Source organism: Juglans regia, chromosome 11 (genome assembly GCF_001411555.2).
Source record: "Juglans regia cultivar Chandler chromosome 11, Walnut 2.0, whole genome shotgun sequence".
NCBI lineage: Eukaryota > Viridiplantae > Streptophyta > Magnoliopsida > Fagales > Juglandaceae > Juglans > Juglans regia.
The window spans coordinates 22,868,043-22,891,507 of NC_049911.1; the positions used below are offsets into that span (position 1 = coordinate 22,868,043).

The 23,465-nt window shown below is 41.4% G+C and overlaps 1 pseudogene; it reads left to right on the top strand.

The window, feature by feature from the left end:
- Positions 1-22,219: 22,219 nt before the first annotated feature.
- Positions 22,220-22,785, top strand: LOC109010955 (annotated as a pseudogene).
- The last annotated feature ends 680 nt before the right edge of the window (positions 22,786-23,465 follow it).

Genomic DNA, 23,465 nt, shown 5'->3' on the forward strand with positions numbered 1-23,465 from the left:
AACTTTGAAAAAGAGAGCGAATATGAAATTTTGTGCATAAATTTTGTTGTGTAATGATTTTGTTCTGTTCTGAAGATTTATGTACTCTGATATGATCTGATGTGATTTCTGAAAACCTCTGGCATAACATTCTGTTTCTGTTCTGTTCTGACCTCACCAAGGGTGTAAAACTGTGGCCTCTGTTCGGGTTGGTACCAACTTTTCTATTTCTGATGCACCCACTTTGGAAACAAAGTGGTTTTCTGCGTAGTCTTTCCTATGTGCACACTCGGAGCTTCGAGAATGAATAAGGGGAAGATTCACATTCTGTTTCTGCTCGGTTAGCTACCAGGGTTTGTATAACCCTACCACGGGGATTATACGTGATATTTATTCTGATATGATAAGATAAGATGTGATGTTTCAGTTTATGCTATGCCAAAGAGATTTTGATTATGAATATTTTCGAACTTTTGCTTTGATATTTTTGATAATTTGTTCTGACGCTGCATTTTGAAAACATTATTCTGATTCTGCATTCTGAAAGAAAATATTTTGTTCTGCATTCTGATTTCTGTAAATGCTCATGTTTACACACTAGTATATGTTCTCTGCTTACTGAGTTGTTGATAACTCACCCCTTATCTCCATATATTTTTCAGATAATTTTGATGGTTCAGCTGGAGAACAAGAGTAGAAAGTTTAGGAAGGTGTGATGATCGTAGTGGAATAAGTGCCTGAGGGTACAAATGCTTATTTGAGGGTCGTAGTTAGTAAACTGATTTATTTTTTCGGGTATTTGATTTGATGAGCTGAGGATGTTTTCGAGTTTTGGAGAATTTCTAATTTATGTTATTGGGGATTTCTTTATTGTCGCCATGGAGGAACTTAGATTTTTGGATTGATTAAGTGGATTAATATTTTATGAGATTTTCTGAATTTTATAGTTGTGTTATTTAAGTTAATTTTAAGTATTAAGAGTTAACTCTCCGGATTTTCGGGAACAGGGCGTTACACAACCAGCATCTGTTAGCTTAAGTGAAACAAGTCACCATTAATAAGTTTAATATTGATCACTAACTTCTAAATGATCATAGGATTTATTCTGAAGTTGTGGCACAAAATTATCAAGTCAATAACCTCATCATAAAGTAACGAAAAAACTTAAAAAACATTTTTATAAAATTTAGCAATTATCAAAAAGGGGAAAAGAAGAAGAAACAACCAATGGGGAAGGGTATGAAAAAAAAAAAGAAAAAAAAAAAAGAGAGGAGGTTTTTTATGAACAAAAACAAAATTTATCAAATCCTAAATGTTATGGAAAATAGGTGAACAGCATTTCGTGTTTTGTTTGTGTTCACACTAGAGAGGAAAACATCTACGACTACTACTACTACTATTCTTTTTTCTATTGCTGAGATTGAAATTTGAACGAGAAATTGGTTTCATACAAAAAAGAAGTTGCTTAGGGGTGGTGGTTGTTGTAGTTAGAAGAATCATTGGTAAAAGTGGGAAAGAAAGAGAAGATAAGTTCAAAAGTAAAAGAACAAAACTAGGCGTTGGTTTTGAAGATGGAATCTAAAAACCAACTCGAGAACCTTAATTTTATAATCATATTGTCTTCCGCGATGTCACATTGTATTTGTAGAAATGCATTCTTTTCTTGCATCCCAAGCCAAGCACTTTTAATACAGGCAGAGAGAGAGAGAGAGAGAGAGAGAGAGAGAGAGAGAGAGAGAGAGAGAGTACTGACAATAAGTCTATTGATTCTTCTCCTTCTAAGCTTCCTACGACCTACCAATCCCACCTCTTTTTTGGCGTGATAGCTTTAGACTTTACCATCAAAATGGTAGATTAATGCAAGTACTGTAAGCTTGCTTGCTTTGTTAAATTTCCACACTATGGAATCCAATACCACCAAGATGCTTGCTTCTTGTCTTCATTTATGCGAACTTGAAAATCTTAGTTGAAAAAGAGATAAAGGCATGATGTGAGTATTATAACATTTATACAATAAATCTATATGATCAGTAATAATTATTGTAGGGCCTATTTCATATCTCTCTCTTTCACTTGATGATCTCAAGTTCGGACAAGAATTTGATCGGATTTTGATACTGATTCTTCTGAGTTTTAATAAAATGATTAGCATGATCACGTTTTTTTCATGATAGCATTACCAAATTAGTACATTAATGCAGCTGAGGGCTTTTAATTTGTTAAATTTCCACATTCTCGAGTAATCCAATACCACCATGAGTCGGTGTCATCTGACCAATCTCTTCCTTGAAAGAAACTAGCTGTCTCCTTGTATAGAAGGAGCTAGAGGACATTGGAACCACGTGATGGACCTGTGATTTGTTCGTTGTACTAGTTATAGATTCCAGTTTTTTGGTAGAAAATGAGGGCACAGAAAGGTTGGAATATGATCCCAGAACATCATTTTACATGGAAAAAGAGTGCTAAAGTTCTTTCTTTATTTGGAATCTTGCACTTGTTTCTTCCTGCCATCTGCAAATGAAAGTCAGTTTCACACCAGGATCGGAACATAATTATTTGGCGTTTCTCCAATAATCTCTTCGTTCATCCAAAATAAATAGGGGAAACACTAGCAGCCCAAAATCTAAAGACCCTAAACTGGTTCATTTTCCATAAACATGTCCATGGAAGATAATCACAATAGCAGCCCAAAATCTGTGAAGATGTGTGAGAAAATCCTCCGTGCAGTTACTTCCAGTCCTGTCAGCCGAGAACATCCCAGAGCTGCATCCCCTGCTCCCAATCCTTCACAGCTAATCCATACTCCTTCCACAGTGGCAACAACCTTCGATATTCCGATCACCACAACAGATAGCCATGAACATCCCGAGTCTTCAAAAGGCTCCCAGCACCTCGATGCAGTCGAGGTTCCCATTGAATTTGATTTCTCAAGCCCACCTAAACTGAATGTGGAAGGCAAACCAGCAACACCATTTTTGCCAATCCAGAGCAACAACCCCAGATTAGTGTCACCAGCTAAACAAGTTCATAAAGAAGCTAAGCAACCAGGAGCAGAAGATGACGAAGGCCCTTTTTCTAAGTTCATTTCAATCTCAAAGATGAAGATGTTAAATGGAATAGATGATGATGCTCAGGATAAAAAGAAAGAAAAGAGAGATGCAGATCAGGAATACATCGATCGTACAAAGATGAAGATCAGAGCAACTACGCCAAGTATGAGAAATGAAAGGTCGTAGGAGAGTTCAATATAAACAGGGGAGCCGAGCCTTGTCTGCAACTGCAAGCTGGTATTTGGTGAATAATTCTTGGAGTTGGGTTTTCTCCCAGTAATAAATCATTCTCAAGCTGATGCTTAAGCCGAGGCAGCGAGGCTGTCTATGGCTCTTTCTGTCTCTCATGTATATACTATTCTTGGAAGCAAAAGATAGAAAGTTCGAGTTTCAGTAATTTGGTTTTGTTTTCGTGCTTGTTTTTGCCTTGTGCAAATCCTTTTCTAAAGTTCTTTTTCCATACTATCTTGGCTTGCTGCCTTATTTGATTGTGTTAAGTTCTTTTATTAACAATGTAAACAATACCAACTTGTAAGGAGGAATGCGAAAATACTTTGATATTCTGTATGTTATTCATCTGTGCATTTACAGAGAGTTTAAATACTAAATCATTCTAACTGATGTCCTACATATTTGCATATACATCTCATGAGTTCAAAATTTAAATAGATACAATCTTGTTGATTCAAAATTTGAATATTGGACAGCTACACTCCTACAGACTTGGAGTTTGTTGAAGCATGCGTTTGTGTTCCAAAAACGTTGATTCAGAGATCTCTTTGGGGATCTCTTTGACCTGTTCTTCTACACGCCCCTGCAATCGAAAGGGTAACGATCGAACCCTGAGATTGTCACGTAAATTATGAAATCGAACAGAAGGAAGTGCCTTTGTTAGAGCATCTGCATACTGATCTTTGGCAGAAATAAAACGAACTTGAAGTTCTCCACAAAGAACCTGATCATGAACATAATGAAAATCGATTTCAATATGCTTCGTGCGAGCATGAAACAACGGATTACTAGTTAAGTAAGTAAGCCCTATGTTATCGCACCAAAGAATGGGTGAATGGACAATTGGGATACCAAGATCATTAAGTACTAATTTTATCCATTGAATTTCTACTGCAGCATTTGCAAATGCCTTGTATTTGGATTCTGTACTACTGCGAGCTACGGTTTGCTGTTGCTTGCAACTCCATGAAATCAAATTATTGCCCAAGTATACACAATAAGCTCTAATGGACCGTCTGTCATCACGATCGGATGCCCAATCTGATTGGGCTCGTTTGTTTTTAGAGATGAGATGAGATTAAAGTTAAAAAGTTGAATAAAGTATTGTTAAAATATATTTTTTAATATTATTTTTGTTTTGGGATTTGAAAAAGTTAAATTGTTTATTTTATTTTGTATTGGAAGTTAGGAAAGTTGTAATGATTAGATGAGATGAGATGAGATGAGATGAAATATTTTTTGAAAACAAACAAGACCTAAATGTTTGCAAAGTAACACTTGCATTAGGTTGTGTGAGTAAAGAATGAGAAATATGGCCCACAAGTGAGGGGGAGTGTTAAGATATAAAATAATAAAATCTACCTCTTCCTATCAGCTTAAACTTTTGGGACAAGTGGTGATTTCACATGGTATTAGAGCAAAGGTCCTAAGTTCGAACCTTGACTCTACACTCTACCCAATTTAATTAAATATTCTACTTGTTGGGCCTACTCATTGAGAGGAAGTTTGGCCCACACGTGAGGGAGAGTGTTAAGATATAAAATAAATAATAAAATCTACATCTTCCCATCAGCTTAAACTTTTGGGACAAGTGGTGATTTCACTGGAAATGAAGCATGTCCGAAATGATGATGCCATATTTGGGAAGACACGCGAATACTAGAGAAAGCTTGTGGCTGGAGATGAGCTAATGAAGCTGAGAAGTTGTATAGACCATTACTGAGTGGGCCGCGATGTAGGATAGTCCCCGAGTAGTCCTTCACAACGAAGAAAGAGGCATGAAACTCAAAGAAAACATTATTGTCTAAACAAAAATGTTAAATAGATAACAAATTTTTTTGAATATCGGGAACAAGCAGAATTTGATTAAGAACAAATGATTTAGAGGGAGATGAAATTGTAGAAGTGCCACTTTTCACAATTTTCAGACCTGCACCATTAACCACCTGGACATGGTCTTGCATATCATAGCCTTCATTTGAACATGAATCTTGTTCATGTCATTTGTGAGATGATGGGTGGCTCCTGTGTTAGGATGCCACTCTTTGTCAGCATGTGGATAGTTGGCAGCAAGTAGTGCTTGTGGTTGATTGTTGGAATTTTGTGGATCCTGATAAGATACATCAAAGCGGTGATAGCATTTTTGGGCACTATGGCCTGGTTTGAAGCATACCTGACAGATAAGGGAGTTTGATTGGCCTGAATCACAAGATTGAGAATGTCCTCCACATCCCCTACCACGATAGCTACCTCGGTTGCGATTGGAGTATTGAAAAGTTTCAGTTTGTCGGGTTTGCTGTTGAGGTTGAGTGGTCACCAAATTTGCAGAAGCAGCAATTTGAAGGGGCTGATTATTATGATTTATCTGTGATTCACAGATGAGAAGTAAGGAGTAGAGTTCCTCCAAGTTGATAGGATCAGGTCGTGAGGTAATTGTGGAGGCCAAGGAATAATATTCCTGGCCAAGTCCTGCAAGAACATAGGTGATTATATCATCACTTTAGAGAGGTTGTCCAGCAAGGGCAAGCTCATCGGCCATTCTTTTGATGGAGAGGAAATATGCATTTGCTGTCATGGCGCCTTTCCTAGCATTTGCCAATTGGGTTCGAATTTGGATTGCTTTAGCACGGGAAAGAGAAGAGAAGTTGCGCTCAAGTGCAAGCCATACCTCACGAGATGTGGTGTAAGACATGACTTGAGTGAGGACATCTTCAGTGAGTGAGGAGTTGATGGTGGCTAGGATTAAGGAATCCTGAAGAAGCCACTGATTATATTGAGGATTTGGAATTTTGTGAATGGCACCTGTGCTAGAGTCGGTGAAATCTATTTCTTTGGGTGGGATGGGGATTGTGCCATCAAGGTGGCCAAAAAGGTCATGACCTCGGAAGTATGGTAAAGCTTGAGCTTTCCACACAGGATAGTTGGTGGAATTGAGTTTGACATTTATGGTAAATGGAAAATTGGAGAGGGTTGGGGTATTAGCAGGAGCAATGGAATTAGTGGAGTTTGAGGAGGATGAGGAGGCCATTTAGGATCAGAGAAGAGAAGACATATGTCTTTTAGTGGCTCTGTGATACCATGTAAACAATTCCAACTTGTAAGGAGGAATGTGAAAATAGTTTGATATTCTGTATGTTATTCATCTGTGCATTTACAGAGAGTTTAAATAGTAAATCATTCTAACAGATGTCCTACATATTTGCATATACATCTCATGAGTTCAAAATTTAAATAGATACAATCTTGTTGATTCAAAATTTGAATATTGGACAGCTACACTCCTACAGACTTGGAGTTTGTTGAAGCATGCGTTTGTGTTCTAGAAACAAAGGAGTGTTCGGTTGATGCAGAGATCTCTTTGGGGATTTCTTTGACCTGTTCTTCTACAAACATGAAGTTGGGTTGTTTTATTTGTGTGTGTGTGTGTGTGTGTGTGTGTGTGTGAGAGAGAGAGAGATAGAGAGAGAGATTTGGATTTATATAATTGAACACAATCCAAAAGGATGATCCAAGGCCTAACCCAATCCAATCATATTCTGGCTAGCTCCAGAGGATCAATCACTCGAGAACGTCGGGATAAAAGAGTTATCGGCTCATTCAAAGATAAGCTAAGCCCAAATATCCCAAAGGTTTGAATTTAAAATAATTGGTGAGATAGTTATTTCGTATTAACAAGAAGCGTTGTGAGTTTTATTTATATCATCCATGTATGATTATAAACCCATCTGAATGAATTGCTAGAGAGATCCCATTACCTTCACTGAATTTGGCATCTGAGTCGTTCCCACGAACCCCCAAGCCTCTTTCCTCTTTGGTTGCAGGTGATCATGTGTGAAAGCTGTGAAACACGTCCTTAACAGTTGGCACCTCTGTGGGATTTGTTTGTCCTACAACCAGTGTACTTTTCACATGCCCACCACTACTCGATCTCAAGCAACCAAAGATCAGGTAGTGATGTCGCGAGATATGGAGGGAAGGCTCGCAGGGATGGAAGAAGTAGTGAAGAAACTTACTACCAAGTACTGAGGTGGAGTTGTTGCAGAAAGAGAACGAGGCCCTTAGAGCAAAGAACAGACCATCAAGGGAGGACACGGCGCCCAGCCAGGTCGATTGGGTTGAGATGGAAGCGCATAGCGCAGAGGTAGGCAAGCCCCCTCGGGACCTGTGCAACCTAATGGATAAGTATGAGGAGATGGCCAAGAAAATAGGGACATCTTCCTTTGTTGATCAGCTGTTGACTAGCACCAATCTTCCATACATCGAATAAATCATAGCGGTACTGTTGCAACTGAAGTTCAAAGTCTCATCAATAGATATGTACAAAGGATCTAAAAACCAGTGGAGCATTTGGAAACCTTCAAAGCTCACATGACGCTCCATGGGTTCCCTGGAGAGATTGCATGTATGGCTTTCCCTTTGACTTTGAAGGGAACGACCCAAGGGTGGTTTGGGGCATTGTAGTCGGTATCCATAGACAGCTTCGAAGAACTGGGCAGACAATTCTTAACCGAGTTTATGGCCAGTCGAAGGCGAAGGAGGCCGACAACATACCTATTCACTGTAAAGCAATGGGAAGAGGAGAGCTTGAAAGCGTATTTAGCACGATTCAATAAGGTGAGAATGATAGCTGACGACCAAGATGAAAAGATCATGTTGACTACTCTGCTTGGGGGCATTTGGCCAAGGAGTCCTTTTGTGGTTGAGTTGGCGAGAAAGACCCCCTCCACTTTACGATAATTTATGGACTGGCAGACAATTACGTCAACGTTGAAGATACGTTAATCACCTTAATGGCTAGATTGGAACGAAATGAGGAGTATGTGCCGAAGGGGGGGGGTCCAAAAAGAGATCGAGAAGGAGGACAGAAGGCGATGAGAGGCCAACACGAAGGAAGGCGAGAAACTCACATAGGGCGACATAGCGGCAATCATGTACACTATTCTAGCGTGCATAATCAAGATATGGTAAAAGAGACCAGGCGTGGTGAGGATCATGGGGAGTCTTTGCGAGTTGAAGACTTATGGGCATACAGGATCATGGGGAGTCTTTGTGAGTTGAAGACCAGGTGTTGCAAGGATCATGGGGAGTCTTATGGACTTACAGGACAACACCAAAAACCTTAATGAGCGAAATACCCTTCGCCTTGGCGTATGGGAGCGAAGCAATGATACCGGTGGAAGTAGGGTTGCCAAGCCACAGGAGGAAAGGCTTTGATGTCAGCGTGAATGATGAAAAGCATAAGAAAATTTGGACCTACTAGAGGAAGTGGGGGCAAATGTTGAAACAAGAATGGTAGCCTGCAAAAGGAAGACGGAGCAGTACTTCAATAGAGGGTGAGACCAAAGTCCTTCAAGATAGGCGACCTAGTCCTAAATGAGACCAGAGTAACTAAAACAGAAGAGAGGCGAAGCTAGGGCCGTGATGGGAAGGGCCATACACCGTGGTAGCCAGTCATCGTCCTGGAGCTTATCGCCTCAAAGACACCATGGGACGTGAACTGCTCCACCCTTGGAACGCCGAGCATTCAAGGAGATATTACGTTTAAACTTATGATTAGTTGCTTGGTCAACACTCTTCTCGCCAAGGATATAGGGTTGAGGCACTCTCTCGCCACACTCTTCTCGCCAAGGTTACGCGATTGAGGGACTCTCCCGCTACACCTTTCGTCAAGGTTACACTGTCAAGGAACTCTCCCGTTACATCTCTCGCCAAAATTACCGGAAGGAAAAGCACCAGAGAGAGAGAGAGAGAAGATAGCCAATCACCATGGAGCAAAAAGCACAGTGCAACATCAAAACAATAAAACACATTGTTAATATCAAAACAATTCTTCAGAACATTCACATTTTTGGGTCCAACATACAAATCTTTTACTAAATGCAAAAAGTTCGAAAATTTTAAGAGCAGGGAGGATGGGGAAAGGCTTTAGGCATGGTGTCTCTCCGAAAGGAAGTAAAGACATGGTAAGCAGCAACACTAGCTCATATTGACTTCCCGTCTAAGGTGCGAAGATCTACGTCGGGATTATTAAACAAGAACTCACGTAATTGTTTAATCCAAAGCTTGAACCTAAGGACCCAGGCTTGGCCTCGAACTGTGTAGGCGGCATTCAGTTGAGGAAGAATACGAGCCACCTCACCTTGGGAACGAGCTAACTCGACGTTTAGTTCGGTCAACCTTGATTCCAACCCAGATAGCTATTTTTTATGGGACTTCAAAATTTGGTTAAGCTGTAAGTAATGGCGATCATGTTCCTTAAGCTCTTTCTTTGCCGCTGCCAGATCTTGTTCCGCCTTGGCTTTCTCGCCCTCAGCTATACTTAGTCGAGTATTTGCTTCCCAACGAGCTTCTTCTGAGTTCAACAAGCGAGCAGCGTAATCAGCTTTCACTTTCTTTAAGTCTCTCAATCTCTTTCTCCATTTGATTGAGGCTAGCGACCGGACTATCTCGTTCAGCTCCACTTGCTTTTGCTTCACGTCGGTATTGGCTGGTTTCTTCTAAGGAACTTGCCACCTACGATCTAAGAAAGTAAACTTGACCATGCAAGGAAGCAACATCACCCTTAAGTTTACGAGAGCAGGATCTGGCTCTGGATAATTCTTCAACCATCCTTTCCTTCTCTGTTCGTGTAGGGACAATAGCACCGTGAGCATTGCCTATAAAAGATTGCATGGATTGGTTCTCCTCCTCTAGCTCCAAGCTACCCTCAACCAATGCTGCCGTCAATCGACAAACTCCCTTAGAATCCAACCAAGTCAAAAGTAGCTTGGTAAGGAAAATAAGATCATTAAAACAAAGGAACTTACCAATGAAAGGATGATGCAAAGGTTGCGAACATTGGAATGAAAAGACTCTTCTCAGTGTGAACGTGAAGCTCGAGAAGAACCACCTAGGCAAGAAGAAGAACCACCTGGGCGAGAACCCGACGAGTTCTGAACATCAAGAACCCTAAAAGACACGCCAGCGGCACCTTCCAGGGTAGTATTTTTCTGGACATGCATAGTTGGAGCCATGGAAGGATTAGAGGAGACTGGAGGTGGAGTACTTGTATTCACTTGAGTAGATGTTACTGCTATCTTTTTCGGTGGAATCAGTGCGTCATCCTCTCGAGCAAGTGATTCCTGAGAAGGGCCGGCGAAAGGGTTATCCATCAGAAAGGTCGGAAAGGTTCATCGCCCCTTGCGGGAGAGATACTAAAGCACAAGGATGGTATCAACACAACTTACTTCCACTGGCGGGGGATAGATTTGGAAAGACAGTTAAGGTAATCGGTGAGCTAGATATGATCGCAGCAGCCCCAGCCGACTAGCCCTTAACATATTCAACTCGCAAAGACTCCCCAAAGCCATCTAAAAAAAGAGGAAAATTGCTTGTACGGGGGCACGTTTAGGAAGTTTGGGTTCAAGATCGTGATGACATTACCCTCATCCAAATGACAAAAAATCCAAACAACGAAACAACGCCATAATTACAAGTCCCATCACGCGGCGCATGATGAGACATCGTAGGGTAACTTGAAGGGGCTTAATCCTCTCCCAAGGGCCAACTGGGTCATATCATTTGCTTGGAATATAGCACGGCCCAATAATCTAGTTGATCCAAGGCCTAACCCAGTCCAAGAATATTCTACCTAGCGCTAGAGGAAAAATCGCCTGAGAACTTCGGGATAAAAGAGCTATTAGCTCATTCAAAAATAAGCTAAGCCTCAATATCCCGAAAGCTTGAATTTCAAATAACGAGTGAGATAGTTATCGTATATTAACAGGAAGCATCGTGAGATTTATTTATATCATCTAGTTATGATTATGAACCCATCTGAATGAATTGCTAGAGAGATCCTAGTACCATCATTGACTTAGGCATCAGAGACGTTCTCACGAGCCCCCAAGCCTCTATACTCTTTGGTTGCAGGTGATTGTGTGTGAGAAGCTATGAAATACGTCCTTACCAATTGGCGCCATCTGTGGGATTTGTTTGTCGTACAACCAGCGTCATTTTCACATGCCCACCACTACTCGATCTCAGGCAACCAGAGACCAGAAAGTGATGTTGGGAGATATGGAGTGAAGGCTCACAGAGATGGAAAAAGTAGTGAAGAAACTTATTACCGAGTACTGAGGTGGAGTTGCTGCGGAAAGAGAACGAGGCCATTAGAGCAAAGAATTGGCCATCAGGAGAGGATACGGCGCCCAACCAGGCTGATAGGGTTGAGATGGAAGCGTATAGCACTGGAGCTAGCAAGCCCCCTTAGGAAAAGGAGGAAACGAAAAAGATACATCATGACCTGCGTAGCCTAATGGATAAGTATGAGGAGATGACCAAGAAAATATGGACCATTTCCTTTATTGATCAGCTGCTGACTAGCACCAATCTGCCGTACAACGCAGAAATCTTGGCGGTACCATTGCCACCGAAGTTCAAAGTTCCATCGATAGATATGTATGACGAATCTAAAGACCTAGTGGAGTTTTTGGAAACCTTCAAAGCTCACATGATGCTTCATGGGTTCCTCGGAGAGATTGCATTTAGGGTTTTCCCTTTGACTTTGAAGGGAACGGCCTAAGGGTGGTTTTGGGTATTGTGGCTGGGATCCATAAACAACTTCAAAAAACTGGGCAGACAATTCTTAACCCAGTTTATGGCCAGCCGAAGGCAAAGGAGGCTAGTAGCATACCTATTCACTGTAAAGCAAAGGGAAAAGGATGCTAGAAAATGTATTTGGAATGGTTCAATAAGGAGAGAATGACAGCTGACGACCAAGATGAAAAGATCAAGTTGGCTACTCTGCTTGGGGACATTTGGCCAATGAGTCCTTTTGTGGCCGAGTTGGCGAGGAAGACCCCCTCTACTTGACTAGAATTTATGGATAGGGCAGATGATTTCGCCAACGTCGAAGATACGTTAATCACCTTCACTGCTAGATCAAAACGAAAGGAGGTGTATGTGCCAAGGGGGGTCCAAAAAGAGATCGGGAAGGAGGACAGAAGGCGAGGAGAGGCCAACATAAAGGCAGGTGAGAAACTCACATAAGGCGACATAGCCGAAATCATGTACATTATTCTAGTTTGCATAATCAAGATAAGGTATAAGAGACCAGGCGTAGCGAGGATCATGGGATATCTTTGCGAGTTGAAGACTTATGGGCTTACAGGATCATTGGGAGTCTTATGGGGAGTCTTTGCGAGTTGAAGACCAGGAGTGGAGTGGATCATGGGGAGTCTTATAGGCATACATGACAACACCAAAAACCTCAACAAGCGAAACACCGTTCACCTTGGCATACGGGAGTGAAGCAATGATACCGATGGAAGTAGGGTTGCCAAACCACAGGAGGAAAGGCTTCAATGTTGGCGTGAATGATGAAAAGCTAGAATAAAATTTGGACCTACTAGAGGAAGTGAGGGCAAATACCGAAACAAGAATGGCAGCATGCAAAAGGAAGAAAAAACAGTACTTCAACAAGAGGGTGAAACTAAGCTCCTTCAAGGTAGGCGACCTAGTCCTAAAGGTGACCAGAGTAACTATAACAAAAAAGAGGAAGCTAGGGTCACGATGGGAAGGGCCATTCGTCGTGGTAGCCAATCATCGTCTTGGAGCTTATCGCCTCAAAGACACCACGGGACGTGAACTGCTCCACCCTTGGAACGCCGAGCATTTAAGAAGATATTACGTTTAGACTTTTAATTAGTTGCCTGGTTAACACTCTTCTCGCCAAGATTACGTGGTTGAGAGACTCTCCCGCTACACCTTTGGCCAAGGTTATATAGTCGAGAAACTCTCCCATTACACATCTCGCCAGAGTTACGCGATTGAGCCACTCTCCCGCCACACTCTTCTCGCCAAGGTTACGAGGTCGAGGGACTCTCCCGCTACACTTTTTGCCAAGGTTACATGATCGAGGAACTCTGTCGTTACACCTTTCACCAAAGTTATGTAGTGGAGGAACTCTCCCGCCACACTATTATCGCCAAGGTTACGCAGTCAAGGGACTCTCCTGCTACACCTTTTGCCAAGGTTACACAATCGAGGAACTCTCCTATTACACCTCTTGCCAGAGTTACGCGGTTGAGGCACTCTCCCGCACACTCTTCTCGCCAAGGTTACGCAGTCGAGGGACTCTCTCGCTACACCTTTCGCCAAAGTTACATGGTTGAAGAACTCTCCCATTACACCCCTCGCTAGAGTTACAGTCGAGGCACTCTCCCCCTACACTCTTCTCGCCAAGATTATGTAGTCGAGGGACCCTCTCACTACACCTTTCGCCAAGGTTACACGATCGAGGAACTCTCTCGTTACTCTTCTTGACAAGGTTACGCAGTCGAGGGACTCTCTCGCTACACCTTTAGCCAAGGTTACACGGTCAAGGAACTCTCCTGTTACACCTCTTGCCAAAGTTACGTGGTTGAGGCACTCTCTTGCCACACTCTTCTCACCAAGGTTACGCGGTCGAGGGATTCTCCTGCTACACCTTTCGCCAAGGTTACACGGTCAAGGAACTCTCCCGTTACACCTCTTGCGAGAGTTACGCAGTTGAGGCACTCTCCCACCACATTCTTTTCACCAAAATTACCCAAAGGAAAAACACCCAAAAAGAGAGAGAGAGAGAGAGAGAGAGAAGAGAGCCAATCACCACAGAACCAAAAGCACAGCACAACATCAAAACAATAAAACACATTGTTCATATCGAAATAGTTCTTCAGAACATACATATTTTTGGGTCCAACATATACAAATTTTTTTCTAAATGCAAAAAGTGAAAATTTTTAGGAGCGGCGAGGAGGGGGGAAAGGATTTTGGCATGGTGTCTCTCCCAAAGGAATCAAAGATATGGTAAGCAGCAGAACTGGCTCGTATTGACTTCCAGTCTAAGGTGTGAAGATCTGCCTCAAGATGATTAAGCAAGAACTCTCGCAACTGTTTAATCCCAAGCTTGAACCCAAGACCCCAGGCTTGGCCTCGAATATTGTAGGCGACATTGAGTTGAGGAAGAATACGAGTGATTGTCAATATATTTTGATTAAAATATTTGCATACAGAAGGGTGAATTGAGTCTGAATTGTTCCAAAATTGAGATCGAAAGTGATTTTTAAGACAAAAGCTTTGACCTTTGGATTTACAAGTTTAGAAGAACAAATCCATTATTTACCTAGCTACTGATGGGCTAAATGTTTTGTTTTATCTACAGGGAAGGCCCAATTTCATATGTTAAAGCCCAAAAGGTTCATTAAACTTTTGGCTCAATCCCGAGCTCAAAATCCATGTAAGGAATCTGTTGTGGCTTCTTCTCACTACAACAAGAAGAATCAAGAAGGATACCATCCTCCAGAGGGTAGAAATGTGAATTGAAGAGAAACGGTTAGAAGAGAGAGAAGAAGGAGATGATGGAAAGGGGGAATAAAAGGAGAGGAGACACACAAGAGAAAGGGGGTTCAAAACCACATTTTACAATTTTTATTCTATTTTTGTATTCTCGGAACAATCGTTAGTATTCCCTTTTTTGTTTGTTACTAGGGTTTTGGAATCACCTATCACATGATGATTTGTGGCTAATTTCCATAGCTAGGGTTATAGAAAGGGGTTTTCTTTCACCATAATAGATTGTTATCTGTTGTTGTTGCATTTAACCTAAACTTGTTGCTGTATTTTCAAGCCTTACTTGCTATCGATTTGGAAGGATTCCTTGTTCTTGACCTGTTGTAGACTCATGGCACAATAGGACCTTGAAATAATCAAGGATCCATCAACCTTTGAGTCTTGAGATGAAAGTGGATGACAATACGGTGATGGTTTTATTTCTTCCGGTGTTTTTAATCTGAGTCATAATGTTTGCTTTGCTTCAGAGTGTTAATTTCTTGATTGAATTAGCATAAGCAGATGCACCCAACAACTATAACCTGATGGGAGAGGAAACCCTAACCCTGTAATCCTAGTATTTACCCCTTTTGACAAATACAGTTTCAGTTTATGAGGCCTAGAAAGTTGTTTTATATTTTTATTCACCTCGTTCCAAATATTAAGACTGCAGTTTTGGTTTTATACTAATGTTTTCCTTAGGTTAATTACAAACCCTTGATTCATCTGTCAGACCCTTATATCATCCCACATTCTACATAAATTCAGTACTCATGAGTCACTCTCGATCTTTCAGAAATTAAGAACAAATCAACTTCGCAAAGGAGATTTGTTTAGATTTGTTTCACCATACTCTAAATCCTCTTTGATTGAATTCATTTTATTTTGTCGAAACTTTGCTGAATTATGTTGACACAGTCATCCCTGTGGAAATGACCTTGGACACTCCCACTATACCCTAAATCTGCTTTTATACTTGGAAGTATTATTTTGGAGAGTATCAACTAGCAACCTGACCTTGGGAACAAGCTAACTCGACGTTCAGTTGGTCACCCTTGATTCCGACCCAGATAGTTGTTTTTTATGGGACTACAAGATTGGGTTAAGTTGTAAGTAATGGCGATCATGTTTCTTAAGCTCTTTCTTCGATGTTGCCAGATCCTATTCCACCTTGGCTTTCTCGCCCTCAACTATACTTAGTCAGGTATTTGCTTCCCGATGTCCTTCTTCTGAGTTCTGCAGGCAAGTAGCGTAATCAACTTTCACTTTCTTATGTTCCTCAATCTCTTTCTCCATTTGATTGAGGCAAGCGACCAAACTATCCTATTCAGCTCTGTTGGCTTTTGCTTCACGTCGGTACTGGCTAGTTTCTTCTAAGGAGCTCGCCACCTCCGATCTAAGCGAGTCAACCTGACCGCACAAGGAAGCAACCTCACCCTCAAGTTTACGAGAGCATAATTTGAATCGGGATAATTCTTCAGCCAACCTTTCCTTCTTGGTTTGTGTGGCAACAACAACACTATGAGTATTGCCGATAAAAGATTGCATGGATTGGTTCTCCTCCAATAGCTCCAAGCAGTCCACAACCAATGCAGCCACCAATCAGTGAACTCCATGAGAACCCAACCAAGTCAAAAGCAATGGGGTAAGGAAAATAAGATCATTAAAACAAAGGAACTTACTAGTGAAAGGATGTTGCGAACAATGGAATGAAAAGCCTCTTCTCGGTGTGAACGTGAATGTAATACCAAGAGCCTAAGCTCAAACTAGAAGGAAGGCCAAGCCCACGATGTCGTTTTGGTAGGCATTTTCTTCCCTGACTGTAGTTTTGTTGCCAGACCATTTTTTTTTCCCTTCAGTTTCTTCACTTCAGAAAATCCCTCCACCTCAAATCCATTTTCCCCATGTCTTTGTTGTTTTGTTTTTTTTTTCCTTTTCTTTTCCATCACACACTCAGACTCTCACTCATCCACACCAGGAGTTAAACCATCCATGACAGATCCTTAAGTCATTGCACCACCATGGTGCCGATAATGCCACCATGGAGAGCACCATAACCCTCCTCTTCACCTCGAAACAGCCCCGATCGGAAACCACCCAGCCTCCATCTCCCTCACGTTAGTTCCTCTTTATCCCAACATCAGAATACACTCATTGCAGCAACCATTAACCGCTTCCCTCCTGCACCATGAAACACATTTGACATCCACAGTAAATCGAGAACCACCAAGCTTGGCACAGACCAAAATTCAACTGGCTTCCCCCATACAAAATCGACGAAACGCATGCACGAAGGTCCCAACCCATGCACGGAAATGCCCAAACCAGTAAGCTAACCATCATAGCCTCCACGCAGTCACCGTGCCCTGTAACGCTGCTACACTCGTGCACCCCCACCATATCGCCAACCACCACCACCAAAAGTAACCCCACTGTCGTGTTTGTCCATGTCGTAACCTCCCACGAAGTTGCACCCTCACGGTCTCCCTGTAGCCCACAACCTCTGTTAAGTCCAGTAGCCTCACCACTCTAAAACCAAGCCAACCACGTCGCTGCTCTTCCCTCATATCACCACCATTCCTAGCCACCAAAAAGCTTTGGACAAGGTGCTCTGTTTTGCACCACTGACAACAGAAGAATTTTCCCCCCACCATAAGCCATAACCTAGCCACCTCATGGTGCCAGTCCCTTCCACTTCGTCACCACCTGCACAGAAAACACTACCAGATGCTTCACGCTGCCCCAAGCCACTGCTCTCTCTCGGTAAGGCCACTCAAATCCTCCCCAAGGTCTCCTTCCGTCTCTCCTTGTTTCTCTTGAATTCTCTCTCTCTCATCTCTCTCTTTCTCTCTTTGTCTCTCTCTCTCTCAGTGCGCAGCCGCCTAACTTGCCGGAGTATGCACCTCAGCCGCCCAATCCCATCACGGCTCCTTCTCTCCCAATGAGCTTAGTGCTGTCATGGGTTATGTTTTGTATTTTCAGAAGTTTTTTTTTTTTTGGTAACGTACTCACCAAAGAACCCATGCATTATATGAGTATTTCCCAAAATACCTCTGGTTATACGTTGGGCTTGGTTTTTAATTTACTATGTGAAGGCTTGGTTTTAAGTATAAATATTATTACAGAAAATAATTAGGGTTTTAAAGTATATTACTTTTATTATATTATTTAGTATTAAATTTATAGTTTGATTTCAATAGTAAATAAGTTAGAATTTAATATCTTACTCGAAGATATTAAGTGGATATTGAGGAATTTGGGAAGTGATAATATTTTTGGGGTTATGAGAATTTTAGATCTTGAGGTATTAAAATAGGTACTTCAGGTGTAATTACTGTTCAAATTGGAGATTTATTCAAGTTACATGAATTTTCTATAGGTGAAGATTGATATTCGTTTGGCACTGTTGTGAAGATTTTCTGAAAACCTAAAATGTCTAGGTAAGAGGGGTTCCTATGCTAGATTTGCATAGAAAGAAATGAATTGAGGTTGGTCTATAAAAATGTGCATGTTGTTTTGAAAGGAAAATGTGAAAAACAACCTTAGTATATATTTTGTATTCACTCATGAGATATGTGTGAAAGAGAAAATAAATGCTTTTGACATGAATAGTGTAAACATGAGCAATATTTGACATGTTTCTAAAATATGCAAAAGATCGAATATGATATATGTGAATTTGTGTACATATGATATGAAAATGATTTGGATCTGTTTTTTATCAAATGGAAAATATATGAATATGCTTAGCACGTGGTTTCATATGATATGGTTATGAAAAACATTTGGCATATTTATCTATTTTGATTTTGATTTTGAATATGATTATGATATGATGATACTGATTCATGTTATATGGTTGGTACTAACATGATATGATATGAGTGCACCCACTTTAGAAACAAAGTGGTCTTTTATGTGTTCTTTCGTATGTGCACACTCGGGGCTCCGAGATTGAAAAATGGGAAGTTTCACAATATAATGCTGCCTAGTTTAGCCACCGGAGATAGCACAACCCTATCACGGGAGTTAAACATGGTAAATGATATGATATGATACGATACGATACAATACGATATAATAAAATGAAAATGTTTAGTTATGTTATGCTAAAGCATTTTTGAATATGAAAAGTGTCTTTGAATATGAACAGTTGGTTTTTTAGTATGAAAAAATTGAAAAGTCGCTCTGATTTTCTGATAACACGTTTATGAGATATAATATAAAAATGAAATTTTTTGTTTCTGTATACCGAACTTTCTAAAAATGCTCATATTTACATACTAGTATATGTTTTTTGCTTATTGAATTGTTGATAACTCACCCCTTATCTCTATAACATTTTTCAGATAATTTTGATGGTACAGCTAGGGATCAGGACTAGAAATCATGTAACGTGAGCATAATGGATTAAGTACAAAGATGATATTTTGGTTATTGGAGATTTAATTCCATAGTTTTGTTTTACTCTTTTGACTTTGGTATCTTGGAAGGTTGATGTTAAATTTGAGATTTTTATGGTGTTTAGATTAATCTTATTGGAGTAATTGATATGAAACGGTGAGTTGTACGTGTCATTGAAAACTTTGGAGTCTATAACTATGTGGTTGAAAAATGATTTTGGGTGACAAGGAGTAACTCTCCGATCCATCTGGGACCGGGGCGTTATAGTGAAGCTCGAAAAGAATCACCTATGCGAGAAAAAGAACCCCCTATGTAGAACCTGCTGAGTTCTGAACATCAAGAACCCTGAAAGACATGCCAGCAACACCTTCTGGGGTAGTATTGTCCTGGACAGACATAGTTGGAGCCATGGAAGGATTAGAGAAGATTGGAGGTGGAGTACTTGTATTCACTTGAGTAGATGTTCCTGCTATCTTATCAGGTGGGATCATTGCATCATCCTCTCAAGCAAGTGATTCCCGATAAGGGCCGGTAGAAGGGTTATCCATCAAAAAGGTCGGAAAGGGTTCAGCGCCCCCTGCTGGAGATATACTAAAGGGTGAGAAAGGTATCGACACACCTTACTTCCACTGGCGGGAGATAGGTTTGGAAAGACAAAGGGCATCTCGGAGGTGATCTAGCCAGAGACAGTTGAGGCAATCAGCGAGCTAGATACGACCACAGCAGCCTCAGCCAACGAGCCCTCAACATCTTCAATTCGCAAAGACTCCCCAAAGCCATGTAAAGAAGGAGGAAAATTGATTGTACGGGGCATGTTTAGGAAGTTTGGGTTCAAGATCGTGATGACATCACCCTCATCCAAATGAAAGTCATCTTCCAAGGCCGCCAGGTGCTGAGAAGTCTGTGGAGCTACCTTAAAAGGGACAGACGGCAACAAGGCGGATTCGGCCTCTATCACCAACTCTGAATCAGCCTCAGCTTGGGCCATGATCTCGTCAAAGGAGTTGGTTATGGGTACTTGAGGTCAACCCGAGCCCTCTCCACTACTCGCCAAAGTTGGTGGGGGCCCACCTCTAGTGGGACTAGATTCATCTTAAGGTTTTACACCCAAATGAGCTTTCTTCTTTTTGTTATCCCTTGTCGCTGATGATGGCCCCCTTTATAAACCACCAGCTGGCGACGGGGGGCCCAGAAATTCACGACCAAGAACATGTGCCCTGCTAGCCACCATAAAAAATCTATCAATGTTAGAGGAGGTTAAGATAGTATCTGACCAGGTGGAATTGTTATTCTAGTCTACCTAAGATTGTACCAACTGGATTCGAGCCTCCTCTCGGGCAGAAAGAATGATCTCAAAATCGCACTCATCAGGAACTAGGGACCATGAAGCCATAATGGGAAACTCATGATACGTGGTGTCATTAGCAGGAAATTTCAGCCATCCCTAGACACAAAGAAAAAATTCCTTTGCCAATCTTTGGCATGGGAATATTTGTGCTCCAATTGAACTAATTTGTTGTGAGACCTAGAGTTACAAAGGTTTCCTTCCATGCGTCTAAAACCATGCAAAGAAAGAAATTCATGAGCCGTGAGGTCAGGGTAATTGTCACCTGTGGGCTCCAAAAAGAGCCGCCAGAGAACTTAACAAGCCATCAAAATCCGTCAGGCATTGGGCACAAGTTGAGCCGGAGCAAGACCCAAGACGTCTAACACGTCATGAACGGGTCGAAGAAAGGGAAAACAAAGCCCCATCGTGAACATAGCCAAGTACAAAGCAACAGAAACTGCCATATCTCTCACGTTGATGGCTCCACGACGCTAGTCTGGCAGACCCAGAAGCATCGAGTCTGGGATGTTAAAGTTGTCCCTCGCAGAGTCCAATTCTTGACGGGAGACGGTAGAGTATCATAAATGGCCCTAAAAATCGAGTGAGGAGCAACACCCTCTCCAACAGTAGGGTTAGCTGCTGCCTCTTCCAATTGAGGGGGAGGGTCACGGGGTCGTGAAGACTTGGCTATGTGGGAAGAAGACAAAGGTTTACCTTTGGAAGAAGCCATGGATTCACAAGGGAAACTAATAGACAATGCACGGAAGCAGAGTGCTCGAAAAAGGAGGGGGAATGCCAAAGTGAAGAAGTGGGAAAAGAAAAAGGGGATGCCTGAAAATGATAAATAACCATAACAGTTAAGTGGGATATGTGAAAGGGCACGAAGGTGAAACGACGTCCTGATAGTAGGGCATGAAATGACGAAATACCCAAATAACAGAACGACGCCATAATTACAAGTCTCATCACGCTGCACGTTATGAGACTTCGCAGGGTAACTAGAAGGGGCTTAATCCTCTCTCAGGTGCCTATTGGGTCGAATCATGTGCTTGGGCTATAGCATGGCCCGATAATCTAGTTGATCCAAGGCCTAACCCAATCCAAGAATATTCTGGCTAACGCCAAAGGAACAATTGCACGAGAACTTTGGGATAAAAGAGCTATTGGCTCATTCAAAAATAAGCTAAGTCTCAATATCCTGAATGCTTGAATTTCAAATAATGGGTGACATAGTTATCGTGTATTAACAAGAAGCATCGTGAGCTTTATTTATATCATCCAGGTATAATTAAGAACTCATCTGAATGAATTGCTAGAGAGATCCCATTACCTTCACTGACATGCCAGGCATCGAAGGCATTCCTACTAATCCCCAAGCCTATTTCCTCTTTGGTTGCAAGTGATTGTGTGTGAGAAGCTGTGAAACAAGTCTTTAACACAATAATTCAGGCATTTTGATTGAGGATTATACCACAATTGCCTCACAACAAGTACTCAAAAAGAAAAGAAAAATGCTTAATGCAGTCGGGCTGCGTAAGTGCGGGGGAATCGGTGCCCCCGTGGAAAAGTAATAAAACGAATCGTTTCAGCTTTGCCCTCCTTCCCTTCGTCTCCCTCCAGTTCATTCTCTTTCGAGCCACGAAAGCTCTGCCTCTCCCTCTTATTCTCACCTTCGTCTTCCCATCAGTTGTTCTGCCTTCTCAACTTCGTCTTCCCCATGAAATCCTCCTTATTTTGAAGAGAACGAACTCTATGTGAGGTATAGAATTAGGGCCTTAGAAACCCAGAGAAAGGACAAGATTCCTAGCTCTAAATCATTACCATCGTTGGTTTCTAAGCCTTCGCAGCTTACTTCGTAACTTTGAGGAACCGAAAAATGGCGACGAATATCGGAATGATAGACTCCGCTTACTTCGTCGGCAGATCTGAGATCCTTGCTTGGATCAACTCCACACTCCAACTCAATCTCTCCAAAGTTGAAAAGGCTTGTTCCTGTGCAATTCACTACCATCTTATGACGCTGTTCATCCAGGGATGGTGCTGATGCACAAGGTCAACTTCGATGCCAAGAGCGAGTACGAGATGATCTAGAACTACAAGGTTCTTTAGGACGTCTTTAACAAACTCAAGATCACTAAGCAAATCGAGGTGAGCAAGCTTGTGAAATGAAGGCCGCTTGATAATTTGGAGTTCATACAATGGCTAAAGCGGTACTGCGACTCCGTTAATGGAGGCATCCTGCACAAAAACAATGCTTTGGATAGGAGAGAGGCTAGCAAGGGAGGAAAAGAAGCAAGCAAGAAAGTTGCTCCATCACAATCTTCAACCAAAAATATTGTAAATTTAGATGTGGATGCTGTTGGCATTCCCACATTATGGCCAAGGCAAAGGATTTCTGATGCTACCGATGTCCATTGCAGTGGGTCCCTTATGACTTACTGATTATCCCTTTTATGGATGTTATCTTACTTCAATCCTCATGGAACAGTTTTTGTAGAATATTTCTATATATATTTCTGCCGAGTTACAAGTAAATGGAAGAGACGGGGGTTTAATGCATGCCTTTTTTCATCTACCTATGAAGAAGACCGAAGATGACTCAGACGAGACGAGCTCTGAGAGATCCGAGAGACCCACATGAAGAGCTCTGAGTGTCTTTCTTCTCATTTTTGTCTTTTTTTTTTTTTAATTGACGTGGCAAAAAAAAAATTATTTTTTTAAACGCCGATTGTGCGCCGTTTGCACTTGCCGACTGTCCCTAGCAGAAGTGTTTTTTGCCTTCCAACCAACATCTGTTAGTTTACGTGAAACATGTCACCATTAATAAGTTTAATATTGATCACTAACTTCTAAATGATCATAGGATTTATTCAGAAGTTGTGGCACAAAAGTATCAAGTCAATAACCTCATTAAAAATTAACGAAAAAACTTAAAAAGCATTTTTATAAAATTTAGCAATTATCAAAAAGGGGAAAAGAAGAAGAAACAACCAATGGAGAAGGGTAAAAAAAAGCCTTTTTACGAACAAAAACAAAATTTATCTAATCCTAAACGTTATGGAAAATACGTGAAGGACATTAATTTCGTGTTTTGTTTTTGTTCACATTAGAGAGGAAAACAT